This window comes from Mirounga leonina, unplaced genomic scaffold, assembly GCF_011800145.1.
Source record: "Mirounga leonina isolate KUSES-001 unplaced genomic scaffold, KU_Mleo_1.0 Mir_200, whole genome shotgun sequence".
Lineage (NCBI taxonomy): Eukaryota > Metazoa > Chordata > Mammalia > Carnivora > Phocidae > Mirounga > Mirounga leonina.
Window position 1 is genome coordinate 9,190,779 of NW_023270503.1, and position 14,564 is coordinate 9,205,342.

The following is a 14,564-nucleotide window of genomic DNA, read 5'->3' on the forward strand; positions in this document are numbered from 1 at the left end:
CCACTTCCCCCAGGATAGTTCTGCTGCTTACATAAACGTCTAAATCTCAATTAACTAGAGTAATGGAACACAGGGGCATGGAAGGAAGCCACAAATAGAGCTGAGTCACAAATAAAGCAAAACTGTAGTCAATCCTCCATCACATGTTATCATGTGGGTAGGTGGACACCGGACCCAGAGGTGCTCACTTCTCAGAAGGGAGTTGGCAATTGGGCAGGGGGTAATGAGTGTAACTACAGAAAGGAGTTAACCTTGGGATCAGAAAGCTTGGAGTAGGGATGGAGTAGATGAGGTGGGCTGTTCCAGTTGGGGCATAGGTAGGGGCTTAGATATGACCCTCTAACATGGAATCACAGACATTCTCCCTTCACAAAAGAGGTCTCAATATGCACTAATCACCTCTTCTAGGTCCCTTTGTGGGAGTTAAGTTTCTAAAGTATTTTAGCCACAGGTAATGCATTAGTTAGCCTCCAGATAATGACATGGCAATGGTCTTATTGTTATATATCCCCTATTACATTGTCATTTGTTACCTTTACAACTCCCCCACCCATCAGATTGGGAATGCTTTGAGGGAAGGGATTGTGTCTAACTCGCTTTACACCCCTGTGTCCAGAGGCTAGCATACCATAGGTGCTCACTGAATTTTGTTGAATGAATGTTTGTTGAATTTAGAGATTAGAATGTGTCACTAGTTGTCAGAGACCTTTCTGGGTAACTATAAACTGTACCTCTTAGCCTTTTCTAGAACTTAGGGAGAAAAAAAAAAAAACCTACTCTACAAATCCACCTTTGCCTTGTGACCCACCCTGACAGATCGGGGGAGGCCACAGAAACTCTTAGCAGATGGGAAGAGAGGAGCCTAAGCTCAAAAATCATCCCTAGAGCTGCGTTCTGAATGCTAAGAGTGGCCATGACTCACTGAATAAAAATTGGGTTGGTGAGGGGAGAAAAACCCAAGGAATACTTCAAAACATTCTGTTTCCATGTGGCAAGCTGGACACCTGGGCAACTGGAAGAGCCTAGGCTGGCATCGTCCTTGGAGTTAGCAGAGAAAGGTACTCTACTGATGAGGCTGGAGCCAGGAAAAACAGAAGGACTAGGAGGAAAAATAACCTGCCACTAAAAAACTCCAGTCTTATGGAAAAGCAGTATCACATTTGATGATAGCTCATGAAACACAACAGGACTTTCGTTATTCATTGTGTTTCAAGACAAAAGATCTTTCTGCTTCTGCTCTATGCTGAACCACTTTTAAATTACCTAGAGATGGAAACCAGTTTGAGAGCTCCAGGTATAGCCTCTGTTGGCAACTTGCACCCACCCTTAAGGAGGACCTAGAACTTTAGCCAAGACCCCAACAGCTGTTCCAAGTACATCATAAAGTCTTAGCAAGTGAAGCCAGTTTTGCTGAAGATTTCATCAGAAGATGTTCAAACAGCCCGCTCTGCTCCACAAGGGTCGTTTGGCGGCTCCCTAGAATAGTAAATCTGCAGGTGGGGAGGCATCCTGCTGGGACCAACTCTACTCACCCAATAGCTCCTGCTGAAGCCATTCTTTCCCCACTTCTCACCTCAACCCTTGTTACATTGCATACCACAGAGCAAAACTTAATAAAAATGCTGATTAGGAAAATCAACAACAACAAGCAAACAACATCCTGCTTCCTATGTCCCAAAGTGAGCATTACCAATCTGACCTGAACACTGGGTTCATGCTTCTTGGAGGATGGCCACAGTTTTATATACACTGACCTACCCCATCCCAGACCTCTGTCCATTCACCAGTAAGCAGCCACAAGAACTCCATAAAGGGCCAGTTACTGCCACAAACAGAAGCACAGGAGTTGTTCTCTGTTACCTGTACATAAGTGTTCCTACTTGATATGTAAAATCACCTATTTGATTATCAAATGGGCTCTATATTTATGGTTGTAGCTGTTGCATTGCTATAGCCTGTGGTTTTATGGCCCTAATTTTATAATAAACTGTAGTTTTAATTTTTCTCCTTCTTCCCTGTAGCCAGAGTCTCCTGGATGTGGGGGGAAGGGAGAGGGTTCCTGTCCAATCGCTCTAGGCCACCTGTCACAGCAAAACTCCTCACTAGAGCCAAACCAACCCACCTGCTCCTTCATCAAAGAAGAAGGTCACCTACCCTGCGGGGAGGAGGCCTGAGCAGCCCAGATGCCCTCTGTGTCGGAGGCCTGAGCTTTGAAAAGTAGCAAGTTCCTCCTGTAAGTGTGCCAGGACAGTGCCAGCTTTTTGCAGCCCCCAGGAGATGCCCAAGCTAGGGAAGAGGGAAGGCAGGGGTCAGGGGAAGGAGGCCAGCCAGTTGGAGGACCTGACCTTAGCCACAGGCACAGCAACATTAAAAAGAGAGAAAGGAGGAGGGCCGGTAACAAGCTTCTGTCTCTGTCCGTGGTGCTGACTCATGCTTATAAACTTGTTCCTGATTGGTGCCTCCTAAACCCAGGATGCTGGAGATTCTCATCCAGCTTCTTTTGCTTTTATTTCCTTTTCTTGATGACATTTTAGCAATTTTTTTACACTGATGCAGAATACACAGAATCATGACTTGTGTTTCACAACTGATGCAATTGGTTTCGAATAATGTTGACAAGTCCATCACACTTCCAACATTTACAAGAAAGTGTTTTCCTTTGGGCATTTGAGGGGGTTCTTCCCCCTTAACACACTGTTGCTACTCACATATTCCCTACACACAATGTAGAGGTGAGAAGTGGGGAAAGAATGGCTTCAGCAGGAGTAATTGGGTGAGTGGAGTTGGTCCCAGCAGGACGCCTCCCCACCTGCAGATTTACTATTCTAGGGAGCCGCCAAACGACCCTTGTGGAGCAGAGCGGGCTGTTTGAACACTTCCAATCTTGCAAAGCCACTTAGTGTGATAAAAACTCTCTCAACAGGCATATTTGAGATCTGGAGGGCAAGGATAAATAGGGAGAAGCCCCACCCAGCTTCACTCTCCAGAAAAAGGAGAAGGATGGACTCACTCTGAGAAAAAATCTGGTATTTTGCCTGCCGCAACCAAGACAGGGGTGCAGGTGGAAAGAGATGGGAAATCTGAAAGGACTCACTAAGAGATTCTTGTAGGCCCGTTCTATTCTTACCCCTGTCCTGCCATTCATTTTGGAGTGGAAGAAGTATGGATTCTGTACTGGAAACTAAGATCTACTACTTGCTAACTGGTCAGTTTGGACCAAATATTTCATTTCTCTGGACTTCTGCTTTCACATTGGTAAAACTAGTCTGATAATAACAATCCCTCCTCACAGGATTCTCCTGAGGACTGAGTGAATGACAGGTTCTCTTCTGTCCTCCCTTCTGTGCCTCAATCATCTCAGATATACAAGCCTTTGAACACCACCTCAGAAATCCAAGAAGGCAAAGGCCCCTTGAACTTCAGATTATCTCAGTTATGACTGTAATTGGGACAGATGGGTGATTCTCATTGGCCCCATGGTCTTCAGAACCACAAACAGATCCCGCCTCCTCCAGGAAGCTGGTTGAGAAGACTCAAAAGAGGAAAAGCAAAACAAAAACAAGAATGTCAGGAACTAGGAAAGATCTGAGGGATTTTCTAAATTCAGTCAACCAGAGTGAGGCTCAGAATGGGGAAAGGAGCCTTCTGATGTCATACAGTGACCAAGTGTGCTCTTTTGACTTCCAGACCTTTTTTTCATAACTCAACAAAGAGTACAAAGTCTAACAACTTCAACTTGGTAGAAGGAGGTATGATATTTATATGTGTGTTTCCAATTTGAGATTTTCTGCCCCAGATGATGAGGAACAGGGCAAGAGAATCCTTTTCTTGAGGTTTCCTTGTTACAGTCTCTGTCAAACAAAATTAGAAAGGAGGAGTTCCTGTCCTGGGCATGTGATTGCATGTGTGCATGCACACGCGCGTGCACACACACGCACACACACACATCCTTCAACTTTATCCTTGGGCTCCCTGAGGGTGACTTACCTCTCTCCCTCTTCCCTCCAGCATCAAGTTGAATGCTCTTCTTCAGTTATTTCATCTTTTTGCATTTGAACTTCATATTTTCCGCCTTCAGTCCCCTTAACTCCTTCAGACCAGCCCCCCACTAGACAAGGATACTATCTTCCTCACCAGCCCAAGAATGTCCTAAGGGAGGCAGCCATGATACCTTGTTGGGTTAGGCACTCCTCCCCATTGGAAGCTCTCTCTCCCTCACTGGATTCACATTCCCACAGGACAAGGACTGGTCTCCCCCAGGAGGCAGAGCCCTGTCTCTTTCTCTCACTCCTTAATACTTACGATGATAGTGTGAGCTCAGAGGAAGGGGGGTAATTACAAGAAAATTATACTTGGGCCAGGAGTCCCTTCAGGAGCCAGACACCTTCCTAAAAGTGTGAAGGAAGTGCAACACCCAGGAGTCTGAAATCTCTCTTTCTACATTTTTACAGGTTCACATCGTTAACTCCCATCCCCCTCATCCCAGCCCCAGAAACATCTCCATTATTCAGTGTATCCAAAGGCAGGAAAGCATCTTGGGAACTTTGGTGCTAAGTTGCTAATTGGGGTCTGTGGCTTGGAGACAAGGGTTCTTGTGTCACAGAGAAAGTGTTCATGTGTCCTTGCCTACTGGCTCCCTGAGATGGGGCTGTCTCTTTACTCCCTTCCTGGGGGCAGGGATATGTCTGCAGAGCCAGAACCAGTAGACAAAGTACTCTGTGTCTGAAGGTGGTAATGATGAAGTCCTGAGAGCCAAAAAGACTTCGTTCTAATTTACTCATCACAAAGGTCAGCCATGATGCCCTGATGCCCCTCCAAGCCATTCGTGGTTATCAACTCTGGGTGGGGGAGCCCCAAAACTCACCTCTTAAGCACAGAAAGTGCTAAAAGAGACTTTAGAAATAATTTAGTCTATCTTCTCATTTTACAGATTGGTGAATATGGGCTCAGAGAGATTTGTATAGTAATGTAACATTCCTTCCATGTCTGAAACTCAGAACTCCCACCTCCTGAGCAGGGGAGAGGCATCATGGGAGAGTGGAAAAGGCTCTGGAGTCATATAGGGCTGGTGTTCGAATCCTTACCCTGCCACCTGAGAAGCTCTGTGTTCTTGGGCAAATCGCTTAACCTCTCTGAGTCTGTTTCAGTATTTAAAGGGGGCTGATGATGGGTATTGTGGGAATTTAATGAGATAGCATGTGTAGAAGAGCTTCATATGCAACAGATGATCAAAAAAGTGAATTCTCTCTCCCCAGTCTGGACTTCCTCTTCACCTGCAGTCCACCCCCGGCTCCTTTGCAACCCCATCAGCAAATTTGCTCTCCCTGGAGGGCCTCCACCCTTACTTTTCCTGCCACTACCTAAGTGCCCCTACCTCCCACCCCACCAGAGTAAGCTGGGGAAGGAAGGATTGATGAGCAGGACTTCAAGGTCTCTGCCCCACTTCTGAGCTCTCTGCCCCACTGCTTGTTTTTGGTTTTTTTGGGGGGGGGGTTGTCTTTCCACCCATCTCTGAGAAGTAGCAGAAGTCCTTATACAACCAAGTGGAGGAATAGAGCAAAGGTGGGAGGAAACTGGCAGGGTCAGTGAGCTGGCCTCTTTGTTCCTGGAAAATGAGTGCAATTTCCCTTCCTTTCTGCAGGAAGCTGGGTCCAGTGAGCCAGCAGCGGCGAGGTGTTGCCTTGGTGAGTAATGGCCCAGCAATGGCTCTGCCCTTCGCTTGTACCTTGTGCCCCAAAGATGAACTTAGGGCCAATGAGCCAGGGGGAGTGACAGCCTCAACTCAGCCATACCACCCCTTGCACCAGCCCCTCAACACTGCATTATTGTTCTTCTCCAGGGAGTCCTCCAGACCTGGTCTCAGGAGAAGCTGCCAGAACTCATTTAATTCTCAGCACCAGAGGGAGATGGAGGCCCAGAGAGGGGAAGGGGCTCATCTGAAGGCACATAGCTGCTCAGAACCCTACCACCTGCCAACCACAGAGGCTGTGGGACATTCTGACCCTCCCAGGGCTCTGCCACTAGCCTACATGCTTATCTACAAAGGAAAGAACTAAAACCAGAGGGACCTAGGAAAATTACCCAGCCTCAGTGTTTCCCTCTGGGAAAGGCGGTAAAGATAGTCTCTCTGGGGTGGTTAAAGAATTAAACAGGTCAGCCTGGAACATGTACGTAGGTGCTTAATATGCACAGAGCCTGTGCACTTCTCCACTCTCTGTTTCCTCCCCAAACATGGCTGGAGGGAACAAGAATATCGAAGAATATCCAGGGTGATGCTCACAGCCAGTGTGTCCTCCTGCCCTGTGCTGAATGGCTTCCAGAGGGAACTGAAGCCCAGAAATGGAAAATCGTGTCCCCAGAGGAGTCTAGAGGGTCCCTCAGGCCCTCAGTTCCCACAACAAGATAAGAGAAGCTCCTGCTGAATCATGTCCCAGCCCTGAGCCTGAGCATATTAGATCTGGACAGAGAAGGGTAGGATGTGCTAAATCTCTGCATCCGCCACTGTCCATGACCACCACCAGGCCGTGGAGGGGCCACTGAGCTCTGTGCCCGCACCATGGCCAATGTGGGCCTGGGTGAAATGATGCCCATTTGCAGAGTCAGAGAAGGACTTGATCAGGACGAGCACACAGGAGTCCCCAGAGGGATGCAGAGGGAGCCTTTTAAAGAGCCTGTCCCCGACCACATTCCCAGACAGACACACCTGCTTGGAGGCAGGTCACGCATCCCGTCCTGCGTGCTGATCGGCACTGCTGCAGGGCAGGTGTGAGCAGACACGCCTCCTGACCCGTGGCCACTGCTTCCCAGCATCTGCCTCGTGTCTCATCGGAGTCTTGTCCTACCCAGGGACAGACGGTCAGAGTTCTAGGTCTCATCTTTGAGCCTCTTGGCAGACGGCAAACCTAAAAAGGCTCAGAGAAGGAAGGCGACCTACCAAAGTCACCCAAACCGAAAGTTGTAGATGTCCAACTCAAAGTCATATCTCTTGAGTCCAAACTCAGTGCTGTCTCCGTTGGTGTAACACACAAAGACACACATGTGTGCCCTCGCACCTTCTCCCCCGCACATGGGTGTGGCCAACATCAAGGGCTTACCACCAACAGGCCCCATTCGAAGGGTTTATTAAGTCAAGTTGAACCATTTCAACCCCTATAGGAGGTAGGTACTCATTAGCCTCATTTTTCAGGCAAAAAAACTGAGGCATAGAGAAGTTAAGTAACCACTCAAGGATACATAATTAGAGCTTAAATGTGTGTCTGGACTAGTCTGGCTTCTGAACCCTCTCTGCTATCTCTGATAACACAGTCTTTTTGCACACACATGCATGCACACAACACACAATAGGAAGAGGGAAGCTGATCTGGGCCCTAGAGTGGACCCCTCTCCACACAATCCCCTCCCCTGCATGGAAAAAGCCCCCACCATTCCCCTCCCTTGCCCCACACCCATCTCCCCAAGGCCCCAGCTCCTTGGCCGGGCTCCTCGGTTACATTGCAGAGATGTCCTGGCAGTCGGGAGGCAAGAACAGAAGGAAATATATGTAGCATCTTATTAGTAAAGGACATCTGAGCCTCTAATTAAAATTTGCCTAATGACCCAACTTCTCCATCATTTTTGCTCTCACAGACATTAATTTAAGGTGACAGGTACTTAGGCGAAGGGAAAATTAATTTTTCCTTTAAAAAATTAAAGGGGAAAAGAGTGGCCTGCTCTCTTATTTATTGATTTTTTTTTTTAATGTTCATTTATTTTCCAAGCCCCCTCTCATTCTTTCCCAGTAAAACCTGACATTGGAGAACAATTCAATGAAGGGAAGGGGATCGCTGGGGGGAAGCGTCATGGGGGTGGGTGGCCTGCTGGTGCACACCTGCCCTGGAGAGGGCAGGCTCGCTAATGCCCCGGGGCAGGGCTCTTGGGGTTCCCTCTGCCCAGGACCCCCTATCGCTCACTGAGAAGCTGGCTCTTGGTGCTGGGATTCCGGGAGAACCTGTTTTCATCCAGGCTGTTTGACTTGGCTGAGCTGATGGTATCTGTTTCTTTACAGAACAGATGGTGGGCCCCTCTCCCTTGACACCAGACTGCAGTCTCACTTTGGGCCTGGGCACAGTTCTCCAAGCAACAGGCTCTGTGGTGCAGGAACCAGGTGCAAGACGCCCAGGGAGGCAGTCCTTGCCTGTCTGTATGACCCCTCTCCTGGGCCTCCAAACTCCTCATTCCTGGGTCTAAGGACAGGGAGGGCCTTGGACAAGGGTGGGGCCGTCCGAGCAGGGAAGCAGGGCACGGGCTAGATAATATTCCCAGCTCAGGGTTTAGAGTTTGCACAAACCCACTGTGGGGATTGTTCTAAAGAATGCAGAACCATTTCCCGGCCCGCATAGCCTCCTCCAGACTCCCTGATGTTCTCTGCCTCTTCCCAGGGGCCTGCTCCCATCCTCCCTGTCCATCCCACCCCAGCTCACTGCCCCACGCCAGTCCCCAGGCCCTTCTATGGCCCTGTCCTCATCCTTCAGGATGTTAGTTTTGCAACTGGGTTCCGGGTAGATTAAGGGAGAGAGGGTAGAGGAGCAGATAGAGAGGGGGAGAGGTGAGGAGGGAGGAAGGGTCCCCCTTTCGGGAGACCTGCAAGGTCAGAGAAGGACTTGATCAGGAAGAGCACAGAGGAGTCCCCTGAGGGATGCAGGGGATACTCACTTCTCTCTCTCTGTGCCCCTCTCTAATTCTCTTTGTCTTCCTCCTTCTCTCTCCATCTCCCCTCCAGCAACATGACTGCTGCTGGGAAATCTGTCAGCTTTTGCTTCCTGGGGAGCCGAGGGAGGCTTTTCTAGCAATTGGGCCAAGGCCTCTGATCCGAGAGATTGCTAAACACCTGGCGAGCAATAACCCGCTCCACTGAGCTCTGTGGGGAGGGCGGGAGGAGGGCAGGGCGGCAGTCAGGGCCTCTTTCCACCACCCGGCCATGGGACCAAGGCCACCTGCAGGAAGGGCTATGGGGGAGGAGAAGGTATTGGGGACTGCGGGGGTGTTGCAGGCCTCAAAAGTCCTTCCCTGCATGCCACCTTTCAAGGGCCACAGGCCCAGCTCGGCCCCAGCCAGGCCACCAAGCCACAGGACCCCCGCTGCAGGAGGGCTAGGAAAGAAGTTAGTGCTGAGGCCGTGGGCAGAAGGAGAGGGTGTGCATGCAGAGCAAAGAGAATGGGGTTTGGAGTCCAAAACCCCGGGCCTGAGCTCCACCCCTTCCTTCCTATGTGATCTTGAGCATATGTAACTTCACTGCTTTGAGCCTCATTGGCTCCTAAGTAAAATGTGGACCCCCAGCAGAGCGTCCCAGGAAGGGTCAGATGAGTTCATGGACAGAAACTTGCTGTGGACTGTGACAAAGGACCCCCTCGCCAAGGCCTGCCCACTGCCCCCACCCTTCCACCCGCTGGCTGGGGAGAGCGGCAATTCCACTAACTCAAGGGGGGGAAACAAAGTGCCAAGGTTTTAAAGATGCCTGTTCATCTTGCTTTGCACACATTTGCATACTGAGTTCAAGAGGCTCATCCTAATTCTAAGGATGGAAAATAAAATAAATTAACGAATGCAAGATTAACAAATGTGATTCCTGCAGCCATTGTCTCCCTGGCTGTTCTGGGCTCGACACCGGGGAGATAAAAAATGTTCTCAAGGCAATCAACTTCATCATCTCGGGGCAGGAGCCGCAGACAGAGGGACCCTGCCTCTCCCACCCCTCCACCCCTACCCCGTCCCCAGGTCTGTGCTGGGGCAGCCAGAGGCCAGGAGCTGGGGGGCCAGGGCAAGGAGGGACCGTAGGCACGCCTCACCGTGAACTTGCAGTGCAGGCCGTGATGGGCCACACGGCCCAGGTGTGGATCCCAGCTCTGCCACATCCAGCTCTGTGGCCTTGGGAAATCACCTAGCCTGTCTGTTCCGCAGTGCCCTCAGGAGTCAAATGGGAATAATGCGTAACACCGACCCCATAGGGCTGGTGTGAAGATTGAATGAGTGAACATGGGTGCAATACTTAGTAAAATGCTCGGTAAGCGTTCGCTGCTTCTACTGTTTTTATCACCATCATCATCACCATCATTGCCATCATCCTTATGGGGTAGAAGATGCACCCAGGACCAGGAACCTGAGATTTAGGGTTTTGCTCTGACCCTGCCCACCTCATCCTCTGGCCCTCTTGGCCTTTGTACCCCCAAAGGGATGGCCCAGGTGCCCTTCAAGCTGTGATGCAGTCGGGCAGCACAAGATCCCAGCCTGTCCCCCGGCTGTTAGCCCGTCAGGTGCGCCGCGCATGGAACACACGCATTCCTGTGCTCCTACACGCGGGAAGGACACTGCCTGGTCACCTGGGGAGAGCTCCGTCTTCCCGCTTCCACCCCTCCCCTCCCCACACCGCCCCCACCCTGCCACCCTGGTGCCCCATCCTCAGCCTGGCCAGGTCTGAGACACCTCACCACGTCTGCAGAAGGCCCCAACTGGCGGATCAAATCTCACCAAGGTGTCCAGGGCACCCACTCTGCGCTGAGCGCTTCACTCACTCACCGACTTTCTCCCTCGCTGCTGGGAGGGTGATATCAGGATCCCCACTTTAAGGTTGGGAAGATCAAGGCTCAGGATGGAGCCACCTGAGAGAAGTCACCCTGCTAGAATGGTTAAGCCTGAGCAGGAGACCCGTTATGCCGGATTCCTTCCCATGGGCGGTAGTTCCGGGGTGGGGCGGAGAAAGGAGAGGAGGAGGAGAGAACCATGGCGGCCCCACTTCCCACCTTTGCACCCCTGAGGCACAAGGCTCCCTGCTCGGGAAGCTGGCATCACCGGTGACTCAGGCCGAGAGTCAATGCCGCCGCCTACAGGACATTTCTGGAGCTCCTCTGATTGATGGCATCTGAAAGAGTCACCCCTGGGTGCCCCGGCCATGACCACGACCCCTGACCTACCCCACAGTGGGCTTCTCCACCTTCGCTCCAGCACACCCTGGATTCATGAGGCTGCTAAGCTAGGTCAGAGGTCAGAAATCAAAAGCCCAGGGTCAGGGGCTCCCAGTTCCCACCAAATCCAGGAGGAGCCAGGCCCGGGCTGGGGCGAGGGTCAGGAGTGAGAATGGTGAAGGTCTCAACAGCCAGCCCAGCTTCCAGGCTTCCCCCCCGGAACCCTCCTTGGGAGCCCCGGAGTGGGCGGCCTTGGCTGCCATCCCTATCTTTCCTAGCTTCCGAGGCCCCTGCTCAGTCACAGGCCCATTAAGTTGATTAAGAAGCACATTCTGGAATGAAGGAACCATATTTCAGTCCCCAGAGGACCCTCCGCCTTTCTCCACCCCCTCCCTTCTCTCTCTGCTGTTCCTTTCCTTCTCCTCCTCTGCCAAGCCCCCCCAACCGCCGCCCTCCTTGGCCCTGCCGTTCACCCACTGGTTCCCCAGATTCCAGGGGACAGAGATGGGAGCCAGACTCAGTCAGGGCCACAGGACTGAGTGGGCCAAGCTGGGCCAGGCTGAAGTGGGAGATGTGTGGTCCGAGGGGGAAATAGGAATCTTCCTGGCATCAATCATAGAATTTAATCCTCTCAACGGCCCTTCCAGGGAATTATTACCCTACTTTTTAGAGATGAGGAAACGAAAGCTCAGAGAGGTTAAGGAACTTGCTCAAGGTCGCCCAGTCAAAAGACAAAAACATCAGCTGTTCTGGAGCCCAGCCCTGCGCCTCCCGTGCTCCCCCGTCTATAATACCTCCTCATACCCCACTCCCACCGGGCTCACACAGTCTGGCTTCTCCCACCCACCTCCTGGCCACCCAGTCCAGGGTACCCAAATATCAACTCAGACACTAATTGCTTCCAGTTGCCTGGGAAGCTGGTTAAATTCAGAGGTTCCTGAGCCCTCTCCCAGAGGAGCTTGGCCGGGGGTGGGGCCCGGGGAATTGTATTTTAACAACCTGCCTTAGTGGCTCCAATTTGCAAATAGGTTTAGAAACCAGTTTATTTACCAAAATTCTCTATGGGAACACTGAGGCCCAAAGAGGATATGCAATCAGCCCAAGGTCACACAGCGAAAGCCCAGAGTAAGGCCTAAGTCCCAGCTGCCTTTCAACCTGGAGGGCCATTGCAGAGAGCAGCCAGGCCCCAGGCCTTCTCAAGCACTACCCCCTCCTCACCTCCACCCCCACTTCTTCCCAAGTAACCAAACCAGGAAAGCTAGAGCAGGGCATTTGCCGAGAAGTGGCCTGACCACACATCCCTGCCCTTCTTGGCCTGGCAAGGATGTGCTGTGTGGAAAGGTCTTTACCTTCTCTGGGCCTCATTTCTTCTGTCACTTGAATCTCTGCGAGGTGACCTTTCTGTTTCCTGGAGGGGAGTCGAGAATCCAGTGAGAACGAAATTCCCACAAACGCAAGTGGCGACTCTGGCCAACTCCCCGGGCCACGTGGAAATGGGTCACCAGACAGGAGGACGATCCACCCCCAAAGCCTCGGGTTCCTGGTCACAGACACCGCCATCTGCGTCATTCAGGTTAGGATCTCATGGCCCCACCAGAAGGACACGCATCAGGGGGACCCTGCATGGCAGGGGGGCTGCTTGTCTCCGACAAATCCATCACGCCTTCCTATAGCAGTCGTCCCCAGCGGATGGGGGAAGTAAGTCAGGGCCCAGAGATAGCAGCGGGACTTGCCCCTTTGTAGCCCTAAAGCTCCCACATCCGGGGAAAACCCTCAGCCTGTGGGCCCCGTGCTCAGGGTCCCACGGCACAGGCCCTCCCCGGCCCCCCCGCCCCAGGAACCGGTTTCCTGTGAGGGAAGGACCAGGTAGTGGCATCCAGGCCTGCAAAATTCTAATGGCCATGAACAACAAGAGCAACAAGAATGTAATGTTTCTTCAATTCTAAGAGGCCATTGATTTTAAGGGAAAGTCAAGTTAACAGCTTTTCAGGGACAAAAGGGGAGCTACATTACATTACATGTAAGATGCATCATGACTCCGGAATTAAAATGTTGGAAGGAAAGAAAAACGGGGACCTTCAGACTGAGGAGGGGCAGCAGTGGTAAGAACCCCAACAGATGCGCGCCCAACACGGGCGGCCCCTGTCCATCCACAAAGCACTATGGCCCCGTCATGGTTCTCTCCACCGCGGCGAGGAGGTGCCTCCCCAGCTGAGCCCAGGCGTAGGCCTGCCAGTCTCGTGGACCCACCAGCCCATTGTTCTTGGAGGCTCTTCCCCAGGGGCTGACATCTTGGCCAAGAAGGGTGGAGTCGGGGGAGGTTCCCAGCACCCTTCCGGGGACTAACAGCATTAGCTGTTAGCCATATAACACCAATGGCCTCGTAATTTATAAAGCGGTTTTCATTACTTCCCTTCTCCAAAGGCTTGTTCAATAAATTACCATTTTATGAATTCCAAAGTGCTCTGTGGAGCGCAGAGCTCCACCTGGCTCTGACCGCCGTAAGAGAAAGGACAGAGGGGGCTGGGGAAAGGGGAAGGGGTTCCCCCAGCTTCCACACACCAGGGGCTGCACAGCTGGCCTTACCCGAGGTGGGGGAAACCCACAGGCTTGGTGGATGCCAGCCGGGCATCGGGTCCTGGTTTCTCCCCACATCCCAGCGTTCTGAGCTTGGGCCTCATTTCTGTGCCTGTAAACATAGGAGGATCAGATCTCCTTTGTGGATTGTGAGGGAAGTAAATGGGATGATGGGATTACCATACCTGGCACACTGTAATTATAATAAGCACTATTTTTCTGTCGCTCTAACCATCTCCTTGCTCTGCTCAGGTCATCAGTCACCCCCCCCACCTCCTCCAGGGAGCCCCCCCCCCCCGGCATTGCCCTGTTTCAGGCCTCCTCTTTCTCTACTCTTAATCCCCTCCTCAGCAATATAAAATACATCAATACTTAACCGATACAGAAAATCTCCAGGATACATTGTGAAGTCAAAAAAGCAAGATGTAAGCCAATTTGTAGAGTATGATTCTAATTTAATACAATATATTTTTACAGATATGAATGTATTTAGAGAGAGGTGGATATATCTGTCTAAGCATAGAAATAATCAGTAAGTAGTTTTCACAAACTGTTAGTTTTTAACCTCTGAGTGATAAGTCTTACTTTGGAGGGGAGTGTCAATTTTAATTTATTTTTGTGTAATTTTATGTCGTGGCACTGGGGGGTGACTTTTTCCTTGGGGTTTTATTTTTCATATATTTTTCAAGTTAAAAAAGGTGACTCCTTCTCCAAAGAATATGAAATCCCTTTCTCTTCCTTGATCTGGGAAGATGAGGCCAGGGGTCAGATGCTGATGCTCTGATGCCCCGGACTCTGAAGCAGGAATTTCGAGGAGAATTCTTTGCACTCACATGAACCAGGCCCTGAGTCCTGTACCCTCCCTTCCCACCCCATCCAGTCTCAGTCCTGCCCCCGGCCCCGCCCCCACCAGAAGCCCAACCCTGTCCTCCCTTGGCATGTGCCTGGTGAGCTTGCATGCCAGAGGACCTATCTGTGCACCCCTGAGTCTCTCAGAGGGAAGGAACTGGAGCTGCATCCTTCACCGTCGTGAAGATGCACCTGTACCCA